This window comes from Macaca fascicularis, chromosome 5, assembly GCF_037993035.2.
Source record: "Macaca fascicularis isolate 582-1 chromosome 5, T2T-MFA8v1.1".
Classification (NCBI taxonomy): Eukaryota; Metazoa; Chordata; class Mammalia; order Primates; family Cercopithecidae; genus Macaca; species Macaca fascicularis.
In genome coordinates, this window is record NC_088379.1 from 167832808 (window position 1) to 167857752 (window position 24945).

Consider the following 24945-nt stretch of genomic DNA (forward strand, 5'->3'; position numbering starts at 1 on the left):
ATTTGTGATGGATAGAGCAATATCTCAGTGAAAGCAGTAGAAAATGAAATCTGGGGATTCATGGAGATGTTGGCCTTCTACACAACTCATTCTCTGATATTTTCCTAATAGGGTAGAATATTTATGGCAAAATATTTTCCTAATAGGGTAGAAGAAAAAAAGGAAAGAAACATAAAGAGTCCATATAGTCTTCCAGCAAAAGTACTTTTGATGCATAGATAGGATTCAAGGTTGGTGTCAGAACTTACTTCAACATGATCATAAGTGACTGTAGGGTATCTCACACAATTTTCACACGTGGGAAATCAAATCACATCAAATATCTGTGTCAACTTAGAAGGGAGAAAAAAGTTACAATAGGGTAATTACTGTGAAGGCAAGAGTCAGTCCTATTATTCATAAACAGGATTGATTATTATTATAAACAAAAGATCTTCAGGTTGTCTCCTTCTCCTACTCCTTATCACCAGGCAGGAGGGAAAATTACCTTCTATAACCTTGTCCTTGTCTCTAACTTAATCAGCTAAGTTTGTTATTCAAAAGATGTGAGAGTCTGTTAAAAGAAATGGATTCATGCTTTGCACTTAAGATGTACAAAGTTTCCTGAAATATGCCAACCCAAAGAAATGCCATAATTCAGGTGTTTAGATCCCAGTGAAGGAACTCTGAATATAGAAGCAGGACCCAGGAACATTCAATAATACATATTGCTGTACCCTCCTGGTGCCCAACACACACATATACACGAAAACTCTCATATCTTTACTAAAACATTTGTAAAAACATAATCGTTAGCCAGGTCATAATTGTTACCTGGTGATGCTATGAAAATGTCACATGTTCTTATAAAAACCTGTGCTTTTGTTCATTTCTGCTACTGGTGCTAAGTAACTACTTGCTCCTGGGTAATAGTCAATTCATTTACTCTCAGATTTACAACATCTGGATTTGTAATATAGGGTTTAATTTTTATACATAAACTAGAGCTCAGCCTTTCCATTGATGGACACACCCAGGAAGTATAATATGCTCTGTGTAAAGCTTTAGTTTATGTTTATTAAACTAAAAAAAGGTTGAGAGGAGGTCTGGCAAAATTAGCGACTGCATGAAAAAGTTGGTGCTTTCTTAAGGGTAAGATCAGGTAGATTATATAAAACTTTTCCAGAAAAAGTAGATTATAATTAACTCTACTCAAAACAAGAAAGATATTTCTACTGCACGAGCAAACAAAAAAGATAAAACTGAAATAAAAAGTTTAACTTAAATTAGTATCTTAACAAAATAGCAAAAATCCCAGACAGATAAACATTGTTTTTTGCTGTTATTTTCATTGTTAATTAATGTTTTGTTTGTTTGGTTTTTCTTATTTTGGGTCCTGTTTCTTGTCGGTCATATATGTGGACCCTTTTGACTCATTTTGTCAGAAAGACATGGACAATAGTAATTTATTATTTATTTGATAATATTTTTGAGCCCCTACAATAATTCCGACATCAAGAATTCAGAAATAATTTTGACACAGAACTCATTGCCTAAAGGCAATACCAGAGACATACTAGTAATTCAAGCATTGTGCAATGTAATTTATTATTTTCTCATTATTGCCCACATGGCTCTCTCGTTGCCCACAGAGTTCCCTCTTATGGCACTAGAATATTTTTACATTCCTGTCTCTCCATATTATGATCACTTTTGAAAGGAAGGACAGTATATTTGAATACTATGCTTAGTGCCTAGTACAGTAACTGGTACATAGCAATACTTACTAAATAGATATTGAATTAATTGAATTCTGAAATTTGTGCTGCTGAAGAGTTTCACGAATTATCTTTTTAGGGGAGAAAAGATTTCTTTTCTCGTCTGATATGATTTGGATCTGTGTCTCTGCTCAAATCTCATGTTGAATTGTAGTCCCCAGTGTTGAAGGTGGGGCCTGGTAGGAGGTGATTGGATCATGTGGTTGGATTTCTCCTTTGGTACTGTCCTTGCTATAGAGAGTTCTCATGAGATCTGGTTGTTTAAAAGTGTGAGGCATCTTCTCCTTCTGTCTTCTTCCTGCTCCTGCCATTTGAAGTGCTGGCTTCCCCTTTGCCTTCTGCCACAATTGTATGTTTCCTGAGGCCTCCCCGGAAGCTGAGCAGCTGCCACCATGCTCCTGTACAACCTGCAGAAGCATCAGCCAATGAAATCTCCTTTTCTTTACAAATTACCCAGTCTCAGATATTTCTTTATAGCAGTGTGAGAATGGCCTAATACATCACCCATCACTAGGTTCACAATGGAGAGTCTTATAACAAAAAACTAGATTAACAAGAGAAAAGTATACATTTATTTAATATAAATTCTGTATCACACAAGAGCCTTCAGTAATGAAGACAATAAATAAAGAGATAAACTTGAGTATTTTTAGACTTAGGTTTAATAAAGAGTGGACAGTCATGGAGAAGTGTGATTGGACAAAGAGAATATAACCTAATAGTAATGAACAGGGGTGGGGGCTTAGCATGGCCTGTTTACTCAGATTCTTCACTGTGCCCCTGCACTTCAAACGTAAAGATGTTCCTTTCCTCTGGGTATAAGGAGGGCTGTTCTCAAGTGGGGGTCTTATGACCCACTTCAGAGGAGAAAGGTGGGAGTGGTCACAGAGTGACCTTCCTAGGTATTGATTGATACCAGCTTCAGGGGAAAAGGATCAGGGGAAGGTGAGAATGGCCTTCTTGAGTCTACTGTTTTCTCAAATGCCAAGGTACCGTATTTTGGGGTAGTGGGCCCTAAACCCCATCATCATGAAGGCAGAAAAAGGAGGAAATTACATGTTCAAAACTACAGTAGACTGAAAGTTTGAGAACTATATGAGAAACCAAGTAATCCAGCATGGCTAGATGAAAGGCTAACTTGGAAGAAATGACAGCCAGTTAAGCTAAGAAGAATGGTTCTATTCAAATGATAAATGTCCTGGTGTCTCATGCCAGAGTCAGAACTTTCCTCTGTAGACAAAGGAGAGTCAATAAAGATTTTTGAACATGAGAGCAATGACTATATAATTAAATCAAATTATCTGTGTTTATGATTGCACTACGGGAAAATGGCCAGTACAGTTTTACCAAATTTGGGGGATATAGTTGAGATCGACTATGTGCCACACTCAAAATTATGAAAGCAGGTCATTTTGGAGGATTCCTCAAATAAAATAGTTAAAATAGTTTCAAACTGAATTAGAACAAGAGCAATATTGTACTTCAGTCTGGGGTAATATTACATACATACCAAGATATGATGAACAGGGAGGAAACAATGGCTTTATATATAAGCCCTAAATTGAAAATCATAAAGGCATAATACTTTAACAGATAGGTGAGGCCTTAGTCTTTTAACAGCTAGTTTTTAAAGTTAACTTCAGGATGAGATGTTAAAATAAGACTCTCAAATACCATAATATTGAAGATATGATGGGTTAACGCAAGAAACAAATTGATTTGGCTATAGATATTGTAGGGAAGGAAAAATGTCTTTTTTTCCTACATATTTTAAGTTTTCCAAATAGGGCACTGTAAATTAAACTCCTCAAAGATAGATATGAAATTAAATAATTCACACTTAAAGCTGTTGGAATTTTAAGTTATCCTGGGCCTTCAAGGAATGTAGCTATGCAACCTGAGCTACATAGCATGCAGCTGCAACGTCTGCCTTTTTTTCTGTAAATAATTAAGACCAGATGGTGCCAGAGATAAGACCCTCCCATTAGATCACTACCCCTCCTCAAGGAGTAATAAAATAATCTTGCTTGGAATGTAGCAACCAGTAACCAAACAAATCACTATGGCATATGTTCCTGGTCTTGTATGGAAAATGTTATAATTCTACTAGAACTTTTCTGTCTCTGCTTATATAAGTAAAACCCTAACTCTTCCACTTTGGAAACACTGACCCCATTTGTTTGCAGTCAGTGTTTTCCCAGATGGCCATCCTGAAGCTTTGCACTCGAATAAACTGTATGTAATCATGTTTTCTGAATCTCATCATTTAAGGTTGCTATCGTGGCAACCACAAAGGGATAAAAACAGACCTCTAATAATCTCTGTCACTTTTCTGACAGCCAGAGCCATGGTACCAACATGAACAGTTTTCATTCATCTGACTTCACCAGTCAATGGGATCTCTGGTAAGGCTGTCTTGGTCTGAATCGTCCTAGATTTGCTTGAGCGGCACACATTTCTAACTCAACAGGGTTGGAATTGAAGCTCTGCTGTAAGGTAGTTTTATGTGTTACTCTCTAGAGATTCTGCTAATTGTAGCTTTGTGGTTTTCACTTTTCTCTGAGCTTAAGGTTTTGTTTGAGATTACTCATTATAGTTATGAGAACCTTTTCTCATGTTCAAAATTTTGGAGGGGGACAACACTTTCTGAAAGGAGGAAGTGAATCTTTATGGCTTATACAAAAATAAAAGCAAAAAATTTCCTGTAAAACTAGCCAGATTCTGAAACTCCGTTCAATTAATAAATCTAAACTTTCTCCATGAATAACCAGAATTATAAACGGCTCTATGTAAATAAGTCCTGAAAAAGGAGATGCCTCTTCCTCCCAGCCCCAGGCACCTTAAGCAGCTAAGTTCTTTTAGGAGTGTTGAAGTTTATTGCTCATGATTTGAAACAGGAATTCCTTGTGAACATACAAGGAATCTTCCTTAATCCCGTGAGCACACATAAAGGTGTATCACCTGATGCCTTAAGCACCCAAGTTTCTTGGGATCACTGAGACACATAGAGTGAAGAAATGACTCAAGCTATTCCCATAAGCAATACATCTGATCCCAAACACTTTCCACTAGGTTTTCAATCATTCAGAAAAAAAAAAATGTAAATTATAGACAATCGTATCTCTAAAACTGAGTCTTCCTCCTTGAGGAGAGATCCACCGTTAGAAATACCAGCTGTAGCAAACCTCCATATGTTGTTGATTGCCTTCCCAACTGAAGGTGAGTTCTTTACTGTAATAGACCAATGCCATGAATTTTTTAGCATTCCTGTGGATAAAGATAGTTTATTTCTCTTCACCTTCCCCTGGTAAGACAGACAATGCACATGGACAATCATTTCTTAAGGATATACTCAAAAAACAACTTCTTTTTCACAAATATTCAGATGTTAATTTCCCTAGGAAAACCACCTTTATATAGTATGTAGATAACTGACTTCTCTGCTCAGAGTATAAGCAAGCCTCCATACAGGATGGAATTTCTTTATTATACAATTAACTTCAAAGGAATACAAGGCCTCAAAAGAAAAACTTCAGTTTTGTCAGAAACAAGTAAGATATTTCAGTCATCTAATATCAAAGGAGGACCTTTTTATCAATCTGGATAGAATGAAAGGATTACTAGTCTTCCCTACCCCCAAAACTAAGAAACAATGGAGAGGATTTGGGGGATTAGCAGGATACTACAGAAATTGGATTCCAACCTTTTTCTTTAAAACTCAACCTTTATATCTTCTTTTAAAATAAGGTAAGCCAGACCTCCTAGAATAGACAGAGGAAAATCAGTTACCAATGTAAGAAATTTAAAAGATTGTTATAGATGCCCCAGCATTAGGAATCCAAATTACAATATCCCCTTTTCATTGTTTGTTTGTGAAAATCTGGGAAACACCTTACGTGTTCAAACTCAAATCCGTAAGATCAAAATAGAACTGTAGGATACTGTAGTTAATAGTTGGATTCTGTGGCTGAAGGATTTCCATTTGCATAAGAACAGTAGCTTTTATAGCACTGTTAATAAGAGCAACTGAAGAAATAATGAGATCTCTCCTCATTGTTTTTGTCACATTCTGTGGGAGTGCTTCTAAATTCACAACACACTCAACAGTATTTGGTTAGTAGAATGACTTTTTATGAAGTTCTTTCTCTCTCTGCTCCCCATATTACAATTTCCAGATGTAATAATCTAAATCCTGTCACTCTTCTGCCCTACCTTCAGATGGCATGCTGCATGATTGCATAATCTTAACTGACCGGCTTCTTTCTCCTGGAACAGACCTGAAAAAAAAAAAAAACCCTTACACTAATGGTATTTGGTTTACAAATGAGTCTTACTTAAAGGATGAATCTGGAATTTATAATGCAAGTAATGCCATAGCATCTTTGGCTTAAAAATTTGAAAGTGCACATCTTCCAGGAGCAATCTCAGCCCAACAAGCAGAGTGAATAACATTAATTAGAGCCAAACAGTTGGTAAAAGGAGTGAATGTTAATATTTACACAGATAGCAGATATGCTTTCATAGTAGTTAAAGACTTCTAAAATGCTATGGAAACAAAGTTTTTAACCTCTTCCAGTCAGTCCATAAAAAACAGATGCCTTGTTTTAAATTTATTGGAAATCATGCTATTATCAAAATCATTACTGTTATCAAGAGTCTAGGCCATTAAACTCAGACACTCCAGCAAGCATATAAAATCAGCTAGCAGATAGTATAGCAAAAAAAGGCTACCCTAGAGATATCTGAATTAAAAAATTGGCCCATTTTAGTTTTAAGGAAGTACCTAATTTTGATATAGAATTATCGCAATGCAAAGCCCCAAAAACAGAACAAGAGACTTAGGAAACAAAGGCGGAAGTGTACTCCTCCAAGACTAGGCTGTGATATGGTCCAAATGGTCTACCCTCACTTCCAACCAAAATACAGTCATCTTTCTTAACTTATGTACAGGACTTAACTCCTGAGAGCCTCAATAAAAAGATTGCTTGGGGAAAATAGTATATTGAAAACATTCTTCAACTGTTGCTTATAAGGTATACAATGACTGCAAAAGCTGCCCAAAACCGACCTTTACATAGTTCTCAAGGTCATATTTCTTTACCAAAAGGCCCTTTTGAGGCATGGCAACTATATTTTATTCAGCTACCACAATCACATTCTAGTTTTCTCTTTGGATAGAAACATTTCCATACAGAAGAGCAACAGCCTTAGTAGTAAGTAATATTCTCTTAGAGAAAATTGTTTCAATTTAAGAGTTCCTTTAGAACTTCATAATGACAAAGTTATTCATTTTACTGATACATAATTTAGTCAGTAAGAAAAGTCTGGCCCTTTCTCCAACATTTTTACTGTGCCTCTCACCTTTGTCATTTATGTTAGTGAAACATACAAATGGAATAATTAAAACTCAATTTACAAAATTAACTGAGGATTTTTAAGTTCCTTGGCCAAAAGCTCTCCATTGGTTTTGCTTAACCTAATATCGATCCCTTTTGGTAAACACCAGAGGTCTCCATTTGAAGGTATAACAGTCACACCTATGAAATTGTCTCCAGGAAATTGTAAATGTATGATATTAAAAGGGGATATGCTGTATTATTGCAGTGGCCTTATAAGACAGCTAACTAAAAACTGTAATTTAGTAAAAGACTCTTTCCATAGTAGGCTCCTGGGAGATAAAACACTCAAAGATCACAGACTTTAACCAGGAAATTTCGTCTATTGGAAACAGTATCTTTCAAAGGACGAAGGTGAAAGGGATTGTCTTAGGTGCTCCTAGCCAACCCTTGTGCCACTGAGCTGAAGGAATTTAATCCTGGATATATGTCACCCATTTAAGGAAAGCAGCTTTGCTAATTTGGACTTTATCTCAAACAACTGATAAAAAATTAAAATTCTTCAGAACCAACAAGGAGGAAAATATGGCATCTGAGGTAATCAGCTTTCCCAACACACCAGCCCAGGCCTGTATCTAAATAAACACAACATTGATCATTGTTAGTAGATAGGGAAGTTCCTACCAAATTTCTTTCTTTTTGTTGCTATCTCTTACTTTTGTTGTTATTATCACCAGCTGTTGCCCATGAAATGAACCTCTCAAGACAATGCCAACATATTACAGCAATACTTGTTGAGTATGCAACCTCATGTACGTCTCTGCTGGTTCTGGCCTACTACGGTGGGTATATCCTTTCGAAGAACAAGATTGGATAGAACATTCGAAATAGATCCATGTTTCTCAAAAACAGTCATCAGTGCTTAACGCCAGTATGACTAAGAAGGAGGTACATCACTGGCCTATTAAACACTTTACAAAACAAAGGACATGGGAAGAACTTTTATGTATAAGAGACCAATTTGTTAGCTTTCACACTCATGCTGCCCCAGTTGAAAGATAAGATAACTGGATTTCAAAATAATGCAACACAGATTTGGAACAGTTTGATCAGGCTTACCCACTGTTTTGGTCAACTTAGCTTGCCCTTTTATATTGGGAACAAAAGAATCACACCAAATATACATGGCCCAATAATGCTAAAAACATGAAATAGATGCCTAAAAAACATTGTGTCCACATCATTCGATTACAAATTACTGTTTGACATACCACTGAATGGGCACAGTGACCAGGCAATTTTTCGCTAACTCCAAACAAAATATCTTGGCTGGGCAGAGCCAGTCCATGGCCACAGTTACCCCAGGATGCTTAGGATGATGTTCTTTAGGTTATGCTTCAGCACAAGGTCGAATACACTTTCAAAGCCCACAGTCTTTCTCATTTACCATCTTGTTGGGTTCATTCTACATTCCACTGCCATTAATTATTGAGGTATTAATATAATCATTTAGCTTCCATCTTTGTGTCACAACTGGGTATTGAGTATGTAATATCATGTAGAAGCCCTAATCAGCTGTACAAAAAAAAGGCCCCAAATAACAGCCACATAAGCATTTCATTTTTAAACAATGAACTAACTTCTATGGGAAAGGGTGTGTTATAAAACTATATGACTTTAAATATGCTCACTGGAGCCCAAGGAAGAACCTCCACTACCATAAAAACTGAGAGTTGTGTCTATATCCCAAATAAATTAGATAAAATCACTCAATTAAGTGTTGATAGGAAAACCTAAATAACTAAACTTTCAGACCCAACACCTTTTCTGAATGATTGGCTAAAGAGCTGGTTTGGATCTCAGGAAACCTGGTGGCTTATTACTTATTCTAGGAATTATAGTCATTTGTTTTGTTTTGTCATGTTTTTGTCTTCACTGCTGCTACTGCATTTGTTTTCCATGAAGTCAATATACAGCTGAAAAAACTAAAATAATGGCCATTCAAAAAATTACATTAATTAAAGATGCAGCCATATAGCCTGACTCAGGTCACAAATTCACTTCTCTCTTGTTGCTTTAAATTTGGCCTATATTCCACCAGCTTTGTAGCTGAAAAGTTGCCCCTGCTGTAGAACATGGTACTCTCTGAATGAACCTTCCTAGAGATGCTGGACTAAGTTCCATAACATAAAAAACGCTAAATCCTTTGAGTTTATCTATAATAATTTCTTCTAAAGATCTTGGTGGAAATGTAAAATTAAATAATTTCAACTAAAAATAATTACAACTTGAAACTTCTGAAACTTTAAATTATCCTTAGCCTTGAAGGGATGCAGCTTTGCAACCTAAGTCACACAACTTCTGCCTTTTTTTTTCTGTATATAATTAAGACCAAATGGCACCAGAGAAAAGACTCCCCTCCAGATCACTATCCCTCCTCATGGATATATAAAGTATAAATAATCTTCCTTGGAATGTACAATCTATAACCAACCAAATCACTGTGGTGTACACACCTGGATTTGTATGGAAAATTGCTAGCAGTGGTGGGTATCCAGGTTACTGGTGGCGAATCCATAAAGATCTTCAGCAACCTCAATTCTTGCCTCCTCAGAAGAAAGAATTTGACTGAGGAGCATAAGGCAGAAGAAGAGATCGAGGCAAGTTTTAGACCAGGAGTAAAAGTTTATTAAAAAGCTTCAGAGCAGGAATGAAAAGAAAGTAAATTACACTTGGAATAGGGACCAGTGAGCAAGTTGGAGGACAAGTGCCCCATCTGACATTTGACCTTGGACTTAGGGTTTTATATGCTGGCATACTTCCAGTATCTTGCATCCCTTTTCCCTTGATTCTTCCCTTGGGGGTGAGCTGCCTGCATGTGTGGTGGTATGCCAGCACTTGGGAGGTGAGCCTGCACAGTGTGTTTACAGTAGCTGTACTCATGCTCACCCAAAGCATTCTTCCTTTTCTGGTAGAATGCCCCCAGAAGGTTATATACCGGTTAAACTCTGCCATTTTGCTTCTTAATGTGCATGCTTGAGCCCACTCACCAACTCCTGAGATCTTACTGGGAAGCTGGTGATCATCAGTTTCAGGGTTTTCCTGTCTATGGGAGACTGCCTTTCCCTGGAACCGCTGAGACCAATTATTATTTTAGAGAAATAGTTAACCACCACCTGACCACCACCTGATGGTTGACTGACACTCCTGGTTGGAGTAGGGGTCCTCTCCTCCCCTCCTCATGTTTGCCTGACTACCCACTGTAACAAAATGTTGTAATCATACCAAAATGTTTCCATCTATGCCTCTAAAGTGAAACTTTAACTCCCCCACTTTGGAAATGCTGACCCCATTTGTTCAGTCAGTGTTTCCCAGGTTTGTAGTCAAGTAAACTCTATACCTAATCATACTAAGCTTTGCAGTAAAATAAGCTGTATACCTAATCATACGTTTAAAATCTCGTTATTAAAGGTTGACACAAATTAACGAGAGAAAAGCAAACAGTAGTCTATTATTATGTGTATTGAGCGTGTACAAATGGAAGTGCCCAGCAATGACAACCCAAAGGATGATTAAAACATAGGCTTGAATACCACCTTAAGCTAAACCAAGGAAAAGGAGTTTTTCAGCTTCTAGGTGGTGGAGGCAAGTTATGGGAAGGTGACCAGGAAAAAATATGGAAAACAAAGGCTGTTGACTAAGCTTTGTTATGCAGAGTTAAGTCAGTGCCATCACTATTGAAAACAAAAATTGTTAAGAGTTCGCTTCCTGGTACAAGTGAGATTTATTTTACAAATGGAAATTTCCTTTATAAATGTAATTTTCCTTTACAGAAGAAAAAACTCTACCCTGTTTTTAGAGTTTTGTCTGCATCTGCTGGTTTTTAAATGGGCTTTACTTTAAAATAACCCAAATGTCAAGTAGGCATGTTTTGGGATGGCATATTCTAGTACTCTTCAGTCAAACACTCCACAGGAAGTTAGAGCTCCTTGAACACACTGCCTTAAGTCAAGCCTCAGACTGATCAAATTCTGTGGATATGCCACTTAGGAGCCCTCCAGGTATATCATCTTTTATTAAACATGAGAACTAAGCACTTGTATACAATAAAATGTTGTTTGTATGCTGTTCTGTTTTATTACATGCCATGGAAGAACAGGAAAAAAATGTCCACTGTAATTTTATTTTATTTTATTATTAAATATTTCAGCAAACAATAGAAAGTAAAAGAATGACAGAATAAGCACTCATACTTTTATTCTTTAAACAATCTATTGCGTTTCTACTTTCCAGCTATGTTCATCATTTCTAAAATGTATATTTTATTTCCAGACTTTCAGATCTATCTTTTTTTTTAATGTATGAGTTCATTTATTTATTCTTTCATCAAACACTTACTCATTCACATTTAAGAGTCTGAAAATATATTCCATGTAAGTTGTAATATACTATATATTCCAATTTTGTGGGTGAAATATGTAATGCAATATAATATTTTATAGTAGTTACATATCACATATTATATTTAATTCAATATAATGTTTTATACTTTATTAAAAATCATATCACATTATATACTCTGCCTAGGTTATATATCCAATATTTATATTAATGTTACATACAAACATTAAAGTTAGAAAGTTATAGGTGATTTTTTCTTTTGTATTTTTTGGTTCTTCTAAATTTTCTATAATAAATGTATATTATGTACTTAGAACTTTAACAATTTTTTTTTTCAAGAACATAACCTGATAACTAAACTATCCTACTTTCCCATTTCACAAATGAAAAAGCCCAGGCTTTCCTGTCTGATAGCATCAGCTCTGTTAAAGAAATATTCAGCCTCTATGAACTTGTTACAAACCTTTGTCTTCGGAATTCTAGATCACCACCTATTAAGTACTTTCTAAACAGGCGGGGAAAGGACTGCGGGCTCACACGCACATACACGCTCACTCACACTGGAGAATAAGGAGAATGCAGGTTATCACCCTGAGTGGCGCAGTTTGACAGCTGCAACTTCTCAGTGCTGGCTGTGAAACTGTGGCCTCTGAAAACCTGAGGAGTTGTGATATGCCTGCACCCACCTGAGCATTCATCATCCCCTTTATATAAATGGAAGCAGCAGCAGCCAGTCCCATCAGCCCTATAGAGAGACATTGAATATGTCGGTCTAACTGCAAATGTAATTGAGCACATATTGCCCTTACATGGCAAAGGAAGTTCTCCCCCAAATCTTAATCTAGAAGGGAATGGGTACTAGTTTCAGCAGAATGGGATCATCAGACGTAGCTGCCATGGAAGAAGGGACTGGGAAGAGATTGCTAACAGGGCAGTGTGTTTTCTAAAGGCAAACACTGGACAAAATCTCTCCCTGTGATCACGAGACTCACAAAGACACGACAGCTGGGTGAGTCAGCTGGCTTCTCCCCAGAATGAGCATCAAGACACTTGCCACCCTAAATACGTATCAGGTTTGAGATACACATGCCAGCTTCTGGCACAAGCAGGGTTTCCCTCAACTCTGCCGTTGTATTGGTTCCTCTTGTTAAAATAGTTAGAAAATTAAGACTCTTTTTTTTTTTTTTTTTTTTTAGTTAAACCTACTTTATTGCTAAAAAATGTTAAGGATTATCTAAGCCTTAAGTGAGTTGTAATCTCTTCGCTGGTGGAGGGTCCACAATGTTGATGGCCTATCTTATCCTTTTTGACAACCTTTCAAAACTTGACCATACTTTTAAAATTACTTTTTATTTCTTCAAATGCATTCAGATACTGAATATAAAATATTCAGATCATTAAAGGATTTCCAGCATTTCTTAGTTTTTTGTTGTTGTTTCTATTGATCTTTTTCATAGTTTTTTTATGAGTTTTATCTTTTAAAAATTTATTTCAATCATCTGAAGTTTATTTGGAAGAACTCTTTAATGCCCAAGTTTAAGTTTTTTAAGAGATTTGGTATATGCAACAGCCAGGTGCTATACAAAAGATTTATGTTTTACATTAATTTTTTTTTCTTTTCAGTTTCGGGGCGGCTACAGAGGTAATATATACAGTCTGACCTCAAACCTATATAATAACAGATTTGGGTTAGAAAACTAAAGAGAGGCGACACATCTCCTCCCTCCATACCTGAAACCCAAGGCTGCGATGGTTGCCTTTCTGTCTCTCTGTGGGGAGAGTTGGTCTGGATGATCCTTTTTGGGTCTCCACTTGATTGTGAGTGCTCTTCAGTGTTCCTAGCCCTGTGTGGGGGTCTTGGCTGGATTTCCTACTTGAGTAGGTCCTGTGCTTTGCTTTCTTTCCCTAGGTCAAGTCCATTAAAACAAAGGCCTGGGAGCCATCAGGGTTGACGGATACCCCAGGATAGCTGTTGGCTTTAAGACTTTGCCACTTCTCTGAAGTCTAGATTTTTCATTGTTTTTGTCCTCTTTGAGAGTTCTCTATCCCTTTTTGTGTGTAGGATGTCTAAAAAATGTTTGTTTCCAAGCGCTTTAACATATTTTTTTGAAGTATTGTTCACTGTGTCTGCTTCATGAAATGTCTCTCTCAAATAAAAATGTAAAGGCGAGACACTTTCTCACCATACTTTTAAGTTCTATCTTTTACTTTCTCTAAATTTTCAAACATCTTGAAAGTGTCGCCTTTAATCATTATTTCAATTTTCTTACTGTCTAGTCTTAAGAGACCTTGCCTATAGTAAGGCCGTCGTTTACTTTTCTTCAAAGTGAGCTATGTATCAAGTAGTAGATACTCAGAAATCTGCACAAAGTCCGTTTATTCCAAAGTGCTCTTACGATGAACATCTGCAGAAGGGAGAGAATAGAAGCCCAACGGAGCAGAGGAGCAGAGGAGACTGCAATGCAGTCTCAATGGAAGCCTCAGCTGATGCTAGTGCGAGTTTTGAAGATGAGATGAAACTTCAGAGCTGTCTGTGGTGGGGGCAAGAGAGCCGGGACTTTATACCGTATCAGTCAGTCATTGGATGTAGGCGGTCACAGGAATGGGGATGTGAACTTGAGTTAAGTGGCTTTCCACAGCTGAGGCAAATCCCAAAGAGGGTTGGTCGTTGAGGACCGTGTGCTGGCAGCCCTGGCAGCAGCTAGAGTAATAAGTTATTTATCTCTGAACAGGGATCTGAGAGCTGCATCCTGGAATCCACCCCGCGTGCTTATCACTACGCCATCATCAATTTTTCTTCCATCCCTATCACTCTGGCTGTGGTCACTAATGACTTCCATGTCTCTGAAGCTAAAGCAGATTTTTCTGTTTAGTAGGTTCTTTTTTATCTTTTCTTTTCTTTCTTTCTTTCTTTTTTTTTTAATAGGCATACAGTTCTACTTACCATTTCCTCTTCTTCAAAAGCCCTCTTGTCCCACTTCTGTGCCGTGGCTTTCTCCTCTATTTCTCCCTCCTCCCTTGCTGTGCTGTGGTGCTCTCCCTTCCTGGGTCATCCTTCCCTACACTGAACCCGGGCTACATCTCAGACTCTCTCCTCTCCCTCTTCTATGCGCTCTCTTTAAGTGATCTAACTTACATCTCTGGTGATAACTAGTTTTTGAAGGTTATGAATATTTAACTAAAATCTCTGTATTGCCAAAATGTTTTTCAAAGAAAAATGTATCCATTACAACATCAGTAGCAGTACATGTGTATATCCGTAATGATTTATATATTAATATGAAATAGTTTGAAAACAAAAAAGAATAAGCACCCATATATTTACCACCCAGGTTAAGAAATAAAATATTACAAATACATTTGAGGCAGTTAATATACTCCTCCCTGACAATAACAACATTCCTTTCTGTGAACCCTATGTTAACCACAACACTAAATTTGGTATTATTGTTTACCCACAGATAATTGCAAAGCTCCCTAGACCTATCACCATGACCTTCTTTGAATAAAGACCGTCTTACCATTTTTACCAAGTATCAGGGATATTTTTTTCTTAATAAACTTTATATATGTAATCAGTTTCAGAATGAATTCATTCAGATACAAGAAAAAATAACCTTTTTCTTTCTCATAACTGCCTTGACACCCACTCTTTAATCATTCCTCTCCAGCTCCAAAGAAAATCTTGGCAAATTTTATAACTTTTCCAGGACTTCTTTGATATTCATGAATAGGCTAAATGTTAGGTATTAGAGTTACATCAAAGTTAATGTTAGACCTGGTTTAGTGGCTCACACCTGTAATGCCAGTACTGTGGGAGGCTGAGGCAGGTGGATCAATTGAGGTAAGAAGCTCGAGACCAGCCTGGCCAACATGGTGAAACCCTGTCTCTACTAAAAATACAAAAATTAACTGGACATGGTGGAGGGAACCTGCAATCCCGGCTACTTGGGACGCTGAGGCAGGAGAATCACTTGAATCTGGGAGGCGGAGGTTGCAGTGAGCCGAGATTGTGCCACTGCACTCCAGCCTGGGAGACAAGAGTGAGACTCCATCTCAAAAAATAATAATAATAATTAATGTTAGACTTTCCATTTTTTTGTTCAGTTTAAAGATTTCTCCTGTCTTTAGTTCAAATCTGATTGAGCCTCAGAAGCTTCCAAATATTAAAAGACTCAAGGTTGAATTATTTAATAATTTTCCATCTCACTGCTATACTCCTTTTCCACACCAACCTTTTCTTTATCATTATTGGGGTAGAGTTAAGAGGAAAGATAGGAAGGAGATAGATGAGAAAAGAATAGTGCTTTCTTGACTGGTGGAGCCTGACTGGCATTAATGCCATGCAAGAGTAGTTCATGTTCAAATGCTGGCTCTACCTCTCAGTCTAGGGATGCTTAAATGGAGGCTTTCCATTTAAGTAATGGCCCTCTGCCTGTTGATATTCAATTTTCGCCATGCCGATGGTCGGAATTGCCCCCCGCCCCTACACACACTTTGACACACATGCACACACCTACACACAATCTGCTGATTCAGCTGAATACTCTGGAGAAAGGCCCTTTTTAATATGACCCAAGCTCGATACATAAAAATGAGTCTGAAAGTTTTCTTTCTTTGTGGAAGCTGGTTTGGGTAAACTATATATTTGGCTATAATAACCTCATCTATATAATCTTTGTTTTCAAATGTATTTGTACAGAGCTAAGTAAACTGGTTTCTTCTTTTAATTTCTTTGGCTTCCCTACTTAGTTTCTTTTACTTCTGCATCAGAGGGGAAAAATATACCTAGAAAGTAAAGACTGAGATATGTCTGTGAAGTTATTGGATATTAAATAAGATTTTTAGCATATGAGAAAAACCTAAACATTATTTATATGGAGAAAAATTTACACTGGCTTCAGATATCTCAACAATATTGAACACCATAGACAATACTGCAACACATGCAAGATCCTCAAGGAAGTGTAACCAATGTACAAAAATGAAGAAACTGATACTTGTAAATATTTAAGAACTCAATTGTTGTTTCTGTGAGTTTATCTTTAGGAAACTATTAAATATGTATTCCAACCTGCCAAAACAATAACACAATTTAGGGGAAATAAATGATGGTCAATTTTTAATATATTTAACTGCAAAACTAAAAATATTTTTAATGTGAGGATTAGGGTGATGAAATATTATGTTACTTTAGAGTATAGAAATACTACCTTTTTGAAATTGATAGAGGAAATCAGCTGATTGACTCATCAGCTGGAATTTAAAGTATAACTTAGAGCTGTTAAATAAGGCATTAAAATATGACAATATTTACAAAAAGATAAACACAAAGAATGATAATATTATTCACTTAAATTGGAGAATTGAGTAAAAGAGAGGAGAGTTGATATTTGTCAACTTTTATCACTGTTCATATTAGGAATATAATAGATGCTATCTAAAGAAAACACATAACTACCCAATCGTTGGTTGAAAATAGATAATACTCAAGGGTCTTTTATACTAACAAAATAATAAAGATAAACACCAGAAAAACATATAAATTGTAATCTAATTATAAACAGTAGATCCATACACAAAACAAAAAACACAAAGAAATAAAACCTTGTAATAAAAGACTTAAGAAAGAATTACAACAGAAAATATAAGAAAGTAATATCACTAAACCAAGACTAAAATTTTTGCCATTATGATAAATATGAGTTTATTTATATAAAATGTTATTATTACATCACAATAAAAATCCACCTAACGCTGTGAAATGCACCTGAAGCAAGGTGATTCAGAAAGCTTTCTTAAAAATAATATGCAACTATAACACAAGTACCTATCAATAAAAAGTAAGAAGTAAAGATCATAGTATCAGATAATATGCATTTATTTAATAATAGTATGCAGTCTAAAAGGATGGTTAATAATATTAACAAAAACAGTTCCATAAAGAGGATATAACAGCAATAATTCATGAAGCTACTATTAATAATTAGGAAGAGACACTCTAGACATAGGAGAATTTAAATTTCTTAGTCCTTAAAATATTAAATAAACAAAATCTATATGATTATACAGAAAACCTAAATAATACAACTAGTAACTAGTAAGGTAGATATTTACATGTATTTTATGTGTGTATACATATGTACGATATATAATATATACATATATATAATATGTACATATAATATGGTAAAGGAAAGTATATATAATATATAATATATGCACACATTATATATAATATATGAATATATACATAAGTGTTATATATATTAATATATATACATATATATGGGAAATTTTTCCTGAAAGTATTTATCTTTGAAGTTTCCACTAGTTATTATTTTCCAAGCACTTAAAGAAATATACAGCCTAATATAAACCCAGCATACTTTATTATTTCCAAAATGCATGAACATACTTAATTTCCTTTTTAGGTGCAATAATACCAAAAGAGACTTTATATACTTAATTTTTCTAGTCTCACATATTGTTCTCTATAACTCTGAAATTCTCTCAGTAAAAAAATAATGCCATCACTAACATTTACTACATCTCCCACATGAAGGGGAGTGCATTCTCAGTGATATTAGCAATATGATTCTTACAAGTATGTATACACAAAAATTGATTTGTTCTTTTTGTTAAATAGGTGATTCAGTCAAAGGATTTTTAAATACAAATAAGTTAATGTTCTGTCTAAACAATAACGAGTAATGAGTTCGTAAAGATTAATTATGTGAATCAAAAATTTACCTAGCTGACTTGAATGCATAAGTAAGATATGTAGAATTGTGTCCATTGTGCCTGGTCTAAAAACATTACTAACATGCAGAATTGCTATTAAAACTCTACGCTACTCTTTCAGCCAATGAAGATTTCTAAAAACAAAATAATGAACAATAAAATGTTTTGAGTGAAAATCTGGCACTTTTTTTTAGCAAGCTGTATCATATATAATAAGTGATCTTGATAAAATAGCAATAATGTGAATGGTAAAAATTGTATAAAGATAGAATAAGGATAGATTCAAAAAAGTTATGGTAAAGGTAGGTAAGTTTTCATAGGTAAAAATTACAATACAGGCAGACCATTTTAAAATGCCCAGAGAGAAATTTTTTCAAGATTTGTTAGTTATTTGCTAGTGATTCAGATGAAGATGGGAAGTACATAAATAATATGGTCATACAAGGAAGAAATCAGAAATAAAGGATCATAAACAAAAGATGGGAAAAGGAAAACAGAAACAAAGATAGTGCCATAAATGAGTATAGATCTAACGGGATAGCATTTTTAATGACTTAAGCTAAGACTGAAATGTGACATGGAAAGAAAGCGTTAAAAACAATTTTTATTTATATTCAAAGCATGAATAACAATTATCAAGAGATAGAACAGTTCTGATCAAACCATGGTACATTGACTTAAATGAAACACAATTACCCAAATTTCAGTATGCTACCACTCTTGTCAATAAAATTCTCTATAAACCTACAAATGGCACATCAATATTGCAAATGGAAATTGAAGTCTCAGAGAAGTAAATCACCTGACCACTCTAATTGGAACATTTTATGTAAAACTGTGTGTGCACAAGATAGACATTAAATGAATGGAGATCAAATGAAATTTAAAAGATTTCAGCAAAACAAAAATTATCTAATAATTGTATATTGGCTTGTTATTGAATTGCTTTATTTTACCATGATTTATTCCAAGGTGCGAATGGTCCAGTAGAAGCTGAATGACAACTTGGAAATGAAGCTCCAGGAGGAAGACATGTGCCTAGCTCCGAAACTCTGTAATTCTTTTAGACTGCATAATGTAAATTGCAAAGATTTTTCTTAATCAGTAATTAAGATTATGGGGCTAACATATATATCAATAAAAGCATTTATCATGGCATATTTGCTTTTTAATTTATTTGTTCATTCATTCATTTATCTAACATTATGAAGTTAAATTAGCTAGATACTTAAAAAATATTAAATTTTCTCTACCATGTGAAGTATATAATACAATGTAATACAGTTGGATATTTGTCCCCACCCCTCATGTTGAAATGTAATCCCCTATGTTGGAGGTGGGGCCTGTTGGAAGGTGATTGGGTCACGGTGGTGTGTCCCTCACAAATAGCTTACTGCTGTCCTTGAGATAGTGAGTTCTCATGAGATCCAGTCATTTAAAAGTGTGTGGCACCTCCCTACCTTTTTTCGCCCCTGCTTCCACCACATGATGTGTAGGCTCCCCCTTCATCTTCTACCATTACTGAAAGCTCTCTTAGGCTTCACCAGAAGCTGAGCAGGTACCAGCACCATGCTTCCTACAAATATGGCAGAACTGTAAGCCAACTAAATCTCCTTTATTTATAAATTAGCCAGTTTCAGGTCGTTCTTTATAGCAGTGCCAGAATGGCCTAGTACAGAAAATTAATACTAAGTGGGACATTGCTATTAAGCTATCTGAAACTGGGAAATAGGCAGAGAATGGAAGAGTTAGGAGGGCTCAGAAGAAGACAGGAAGATAAGGGAAGATTTTGAACTTCTTAGAGACTGATTAAATAATTGTGACCAAAATGCCGATAATTATATGAATAGTGAATGCCAGGCTGAAGTCTCAGATGGAAATGAGGAACTTATTGGAAACTGAAGCAAAAGTCATACATGTTATGCCTTAGCAAAGAACTTGGGTGCATTGTGCTTCTGCCCTAAGGATCTGTGGAAGTTTAAACTTCTAAGTTATGATTGAGGGTACCTGGAGGAAGAAATTTCTTTTTCTCTTTCTTTTTTTATTTTGAGACTAGGTCTTGCTCTATCATCCAGGCTGGAGTGCAGTGGCATGATCTTGGCTCATTTCAATCTCCGCCTCCCGGGTTCAAGCAATTCTCATGCCTCAGCCTCCTGAGTAGCTGGGATTACAGGTGTGAGCCACTGCACCTAGCCTGGAGGAAGAAATTCCTAAGTAGCGAAACATTCAAGTTGTGACCTGGCTGCTTCTGACAACCTATGCTCAGATGTGGGAGCAAAATAAATGACTTAAAGTTGAATTTGTGTTTAAATAGGAAGCAGAACACAAAAGTTTGGAAAATTTGCAGCCTGGCCATGTGGTAGAAAACAAAAGCGAATTTTCAGGGGAAAAAATCTAAGCAGGCTGTAAAGCAACCACTTGCTAAAGACATTTCCATAATTAAAAGGAAGCCAGTCCCCGTGGGGACTCTGCATGGGGCCTCCAATCCCACATTTCCCCTCTAAGTTACCCTAACAGAGGTTCTCTGTGAGGGCTCCACCTCTGTAGCAGGCTTCTACCTGGACACCTAGGCTTTTCCATATATCCTCTGAAATCTAAGTGGAGGTTTCCAAGAATCTACCACATTTACATTCTGTGCATCTGCAGGCTTAATAGCACATGGAAGCCATCAAGGCTTATGGCTTGCATTATCCAAGTCTTTCAGACTCTAGAATGGTAGATCCACCAGCAGCTTGCTCTCTGCACCTGGAAAAGTGGCAGGCACTCAACAACTTGTGAGAACAGTCATGCAGGTGAATCCTGGAAAGCCACAGGGGTGGAGCTTCCCAAGGTCTTGGAAGTCCACCCCTTGCACCAGTGTGCCCTGGATGTGAGACACAGAGTCAAAGAAGATTATTTTGGAGCTTTAAGATTTAATTATTGCCCTACTGGGTTTTAGACTTGTGTGGGACCCGAAACTCCTTTCTTTTGGCTGATTTCTTCCTTCTGGAACATGAATGTTTACCCAATGCCTGCACTCCCATTGTATCTTGGAAAGAAATAACTCATTTTGATTTTACAGGCTTATAGTTAGAAGGAGATGAGTCTAAAATGAGACTTTGAAGTTAAACCTAGGACTTTTGATTTAATGCTGGAATAAGTTAAGACTTTGGGGAACTACCAAGAAGGCATGATCGTATTTTGCAATATGAGAAGGACATGAGATTTGAAGGCAAGGGCAGGGATGGAATGTTATAGTTGGGTATTTGTCCTGCCCAAATCTCATGTTGAAATGTAATCCCCAATGTGGAAGGTGAGTCCTGGTGGGAGGTGATTGGGTCATGGATGCAGATCCCTCATGAATGACTTAGTGCTGTCCTCATGATATTACATGAGTTTTATGAGATCTGGTCATTAAAAATGTGTGGCATCTCCCCCCTCTGTTATTTGCTCCTGCTTTCACCATGTGACATGTCTATTTACCCTTTGTCTTTCACCATAATAAGAACCTCTCTAAGCCTTCACCAGAAGTGAGAAGATGCCTGCAGAACTGTAAGCCAATTAAACCTCTCTTCTTTATAAATTACTGTCTCAGGCATTTCTTTATACCAATGCAAGAACAGCCTAGTACACCATGTATTGAAATGCTAAAATTAATTACATAAAGAAAGCACATAAATAGCTAAACACAAGCCATATGCAAGTTTGTAAGATACAAAGAAGATCATAGGTTCAATTAGGAGAAAACATATTTTTTAATAACATGGAGCCCAAGCTGGGTACTGAGGGTGTGTAGTACATCTTCAAGTGGAGTGGGAGTTAAGCATTCAAGAGGGGAGCACACCAAAAGCAAAGGCAAAGGAGAAATATTTAATTTTGCTGAACATAAGGTACAGTTTGCAAATAAGGATAAAATATCATTTTTATTCAGACAAGATATTTCTTTTAATTCTGAGCTAGTAAGTTTTTACTTTATTCCCTAAGCAGTGCAGCTCTCATTCATAAGAGTGCCTTGATCAGACAGAAATGATTTACAAAATGAGCAGGTGGGAAGAGCAGCTTTTGGTTATCGCTTTAAAAATAGTAGAGGAACAGAAAAGCCCAAAGTTTGACACTGGTTATGATTTTGCACACTTTAGACCATTTTATCCTAACAACTGTATATACAGCAAAGGGACTTGAAATTCAGAAATACTAAATAATCCCCTTGAGACAAACAGTTGGTATTCAGCTGAGCCAGGATTTGAATGCCTATCTAACTCAAGACTTGGTTTCTTTACCACAACATCATACTACCAAAAGTAGTGACGATGAGAATGAAAAGGACAGGAAAGATATTCAAAACATTTCTGAAGGAAGTATCTAGAAAATAGTTATTAATGGTGAGTGGATGAGTAAGGGAAAGGGCACATCAAAAATTAAAAGGCTGCTTGCTACTTAAAACCTTTCAAGTACAGAATTAATGTTTTAAATAAACAATGAGAAATTATCATTGAGTAGTATACACCTCTGATTTTTACTTTGATTTTCTATGAACAAGAAAAGATTTTTTCAGAGAGTCTGTGTTCAACTTACTCAGCATACACTTCTTATTTACATCTATATAAACTATAATATCAGCTGTCAATGGGATATCCTTATTCAATGTTCTAGTTAGTCCCCTGAATAGTGAATCTATGATATAGGCAGAAGCTCTTAGCTCCTCTGAACTTTAAGGAATGAAACCACTACTGACCCTTGAACAACACAGGTTTGAATTGCATGGTCAACCCATACAAAGTGATTTTAAAATAAATATATTGGAAAAATTTTTGGAGAATTGGGACAATTTAGAAAATTGCAGAAAAAACATGTAGCCTAGAAATATTTTTTTAAACCCGCATTTCTTAAGTTAGATATGTCATGAATATATAGCATAAATGTGAATACTAGTTTATTTTATCATTTCCTATCACAAAGTATACAAAAATCCATTATAAAAAGTAAAAATTTATCAAAACTTACACAAACACTGGCTGTATATGATGACATTTATAATCATAAGAAATGTAAACAAACAAAAAACAGAAGTATTAAATTATAACTGCATAAAATTAACTGTAGTACATACTATACTACTATAATAATTTTGTAGCCACCCCTGTTGCTGTTGTGGTGAGCTCAAGTGTTGCAAATGTCCACTTAAAATGCCTGTGACACTAATCATCTCTGTTTGAGCAATTCTCTCCAGTACATTATCTCGGGGGGGGGGGGAAAAAAAGGTCTCTGGCTAAGGATCGTAGCTCACTCGTGTAATCCCAACATTTTGGGAGGCCAAGGTGGGAGAATTAATTGAGGCCAGGAGTTCAAGACCTGCTTGGATAACATAGCAAGATCTTGTCTCTAGAGATGTTTCTTAAAATACAATAAAATAAAAATACATAAAAAATAAATATATTTTTTATTTTTTATAATGGTCTGTTGCAGTTCTTGTGTATTTTTCATGGTGTTTAGTGAAATACTGTATACATCTAATAACACCATAGGACCCATACAAAGCGCCACTAGAGATGCTGGAAGTGCTCTCTGAAACAGCAGAAAACAAAGTCATGACTTTACAAGACTAAGTTGAATTGCTTGATATGTACTGTAAATTGAGGTCTGCCCCTATGGTTTCCTGCCATTTAAGGTAAATAAATCCAGCATAAGGACTGTTGTAAGGATTAGAAAAAAAAAAAAATCCATGAAGCTCTTGCTGCAGTTATGCCAACAAGTGCAAAAACGTTGCATTTTTGTGAAATACCTTTTTAATTTGTATTAACAATGTAGCTTTTATCTGGGTGAAGGATTGCCATAAGAGTGGCATACTTATAGACTCTAATATGATTCAAGAAGAAGCAGTCATTATATGACAACATAAAGAAAAAAGAAAAGGAAGATTCTAAAACTGAAGAATTGAATGCCAGCAATTTCCATTCTAAACAAAAAGAAAAAAAAAAAAAAGAAATCCAGAAATCACAAAGGACATTTACTAGTAAGGAAAAGAAGAGAGTGCCAGGATTGAAGGCAGGAAGGGATAGGTTAACTCTCCTGTTTTATGGAAATGCAGTAGTTGAGTTAATGATAAAGACTTATTTTATCCATAAAGCTGCTAATCCCCTAGACTTAAAGGGAAAATATTATGCCAGTCTTTTGCTAACCTTTTGATTGTGCAACTGGAAGGCCTGGACAATGAGAACCCTTTCTTATAGGTAGGTTCCATCAGTGTTTTGTCCTTGGAATAGGGAAGTGTCTTTCCAGTAAGAGACTGCTTTTTAAAGTTTTTCTGATATTGTGCAATGCTCCTGGCCACCCAGAACTTCATGTGTTTAACACTGAAATCTCATCTCGAATTGTAATCCCCAAAATTTGGTGGTCTGCTTACCTCCAAACAGAACATCTCTAATCCATCCTTTAGATCAGTGGGTCATAAGGACCTTTAAGCCTCGTTATACATGAACTCTATGGAAAGGATTGTGAACTCTGTGAAAGAGACCTCCGACAGAAGAAACATCATGAGTCAAGAAGGATTACACCATTGACTATACCATCCTTGTTATGGAAAAAGTTCTGAAGGCCATCAAGCCCCAAACAATACATTTCCGCTGGATCAAAGTGTGTCCAGATGTTATGAACGACTTCACAGGAGTTACGACAGAGCCAATCAAGGAAATCATGAAAGAGATGGTGGATATGGCAAAAGGCTGGGG

At 36.1% G+C, this 24945-nt stretch overlaps 1 long non-coding RNA gene across 1 annotated transcript in view; it reads left to right on the forward strand.

Moving 5' to 3' along the window:
• The window catches only part of LOC135970828 (uncharacterized), a 62677-nt gene extending 43287 nt beyond the window's left edge, over positions 1-19390 (forward strand). Inside the window, exon 3 of the long non-coding RNA XR_010586679.1 lies at positions 19211-19390. This is a non-coding gene — a long non-coding RNA (uncharacterized lncRNA). The remainder of the gene's footprint in view (positions 1-19210) is intronic.
• Positions 19391-24945: the final 5555 nt, after the last annotated feature.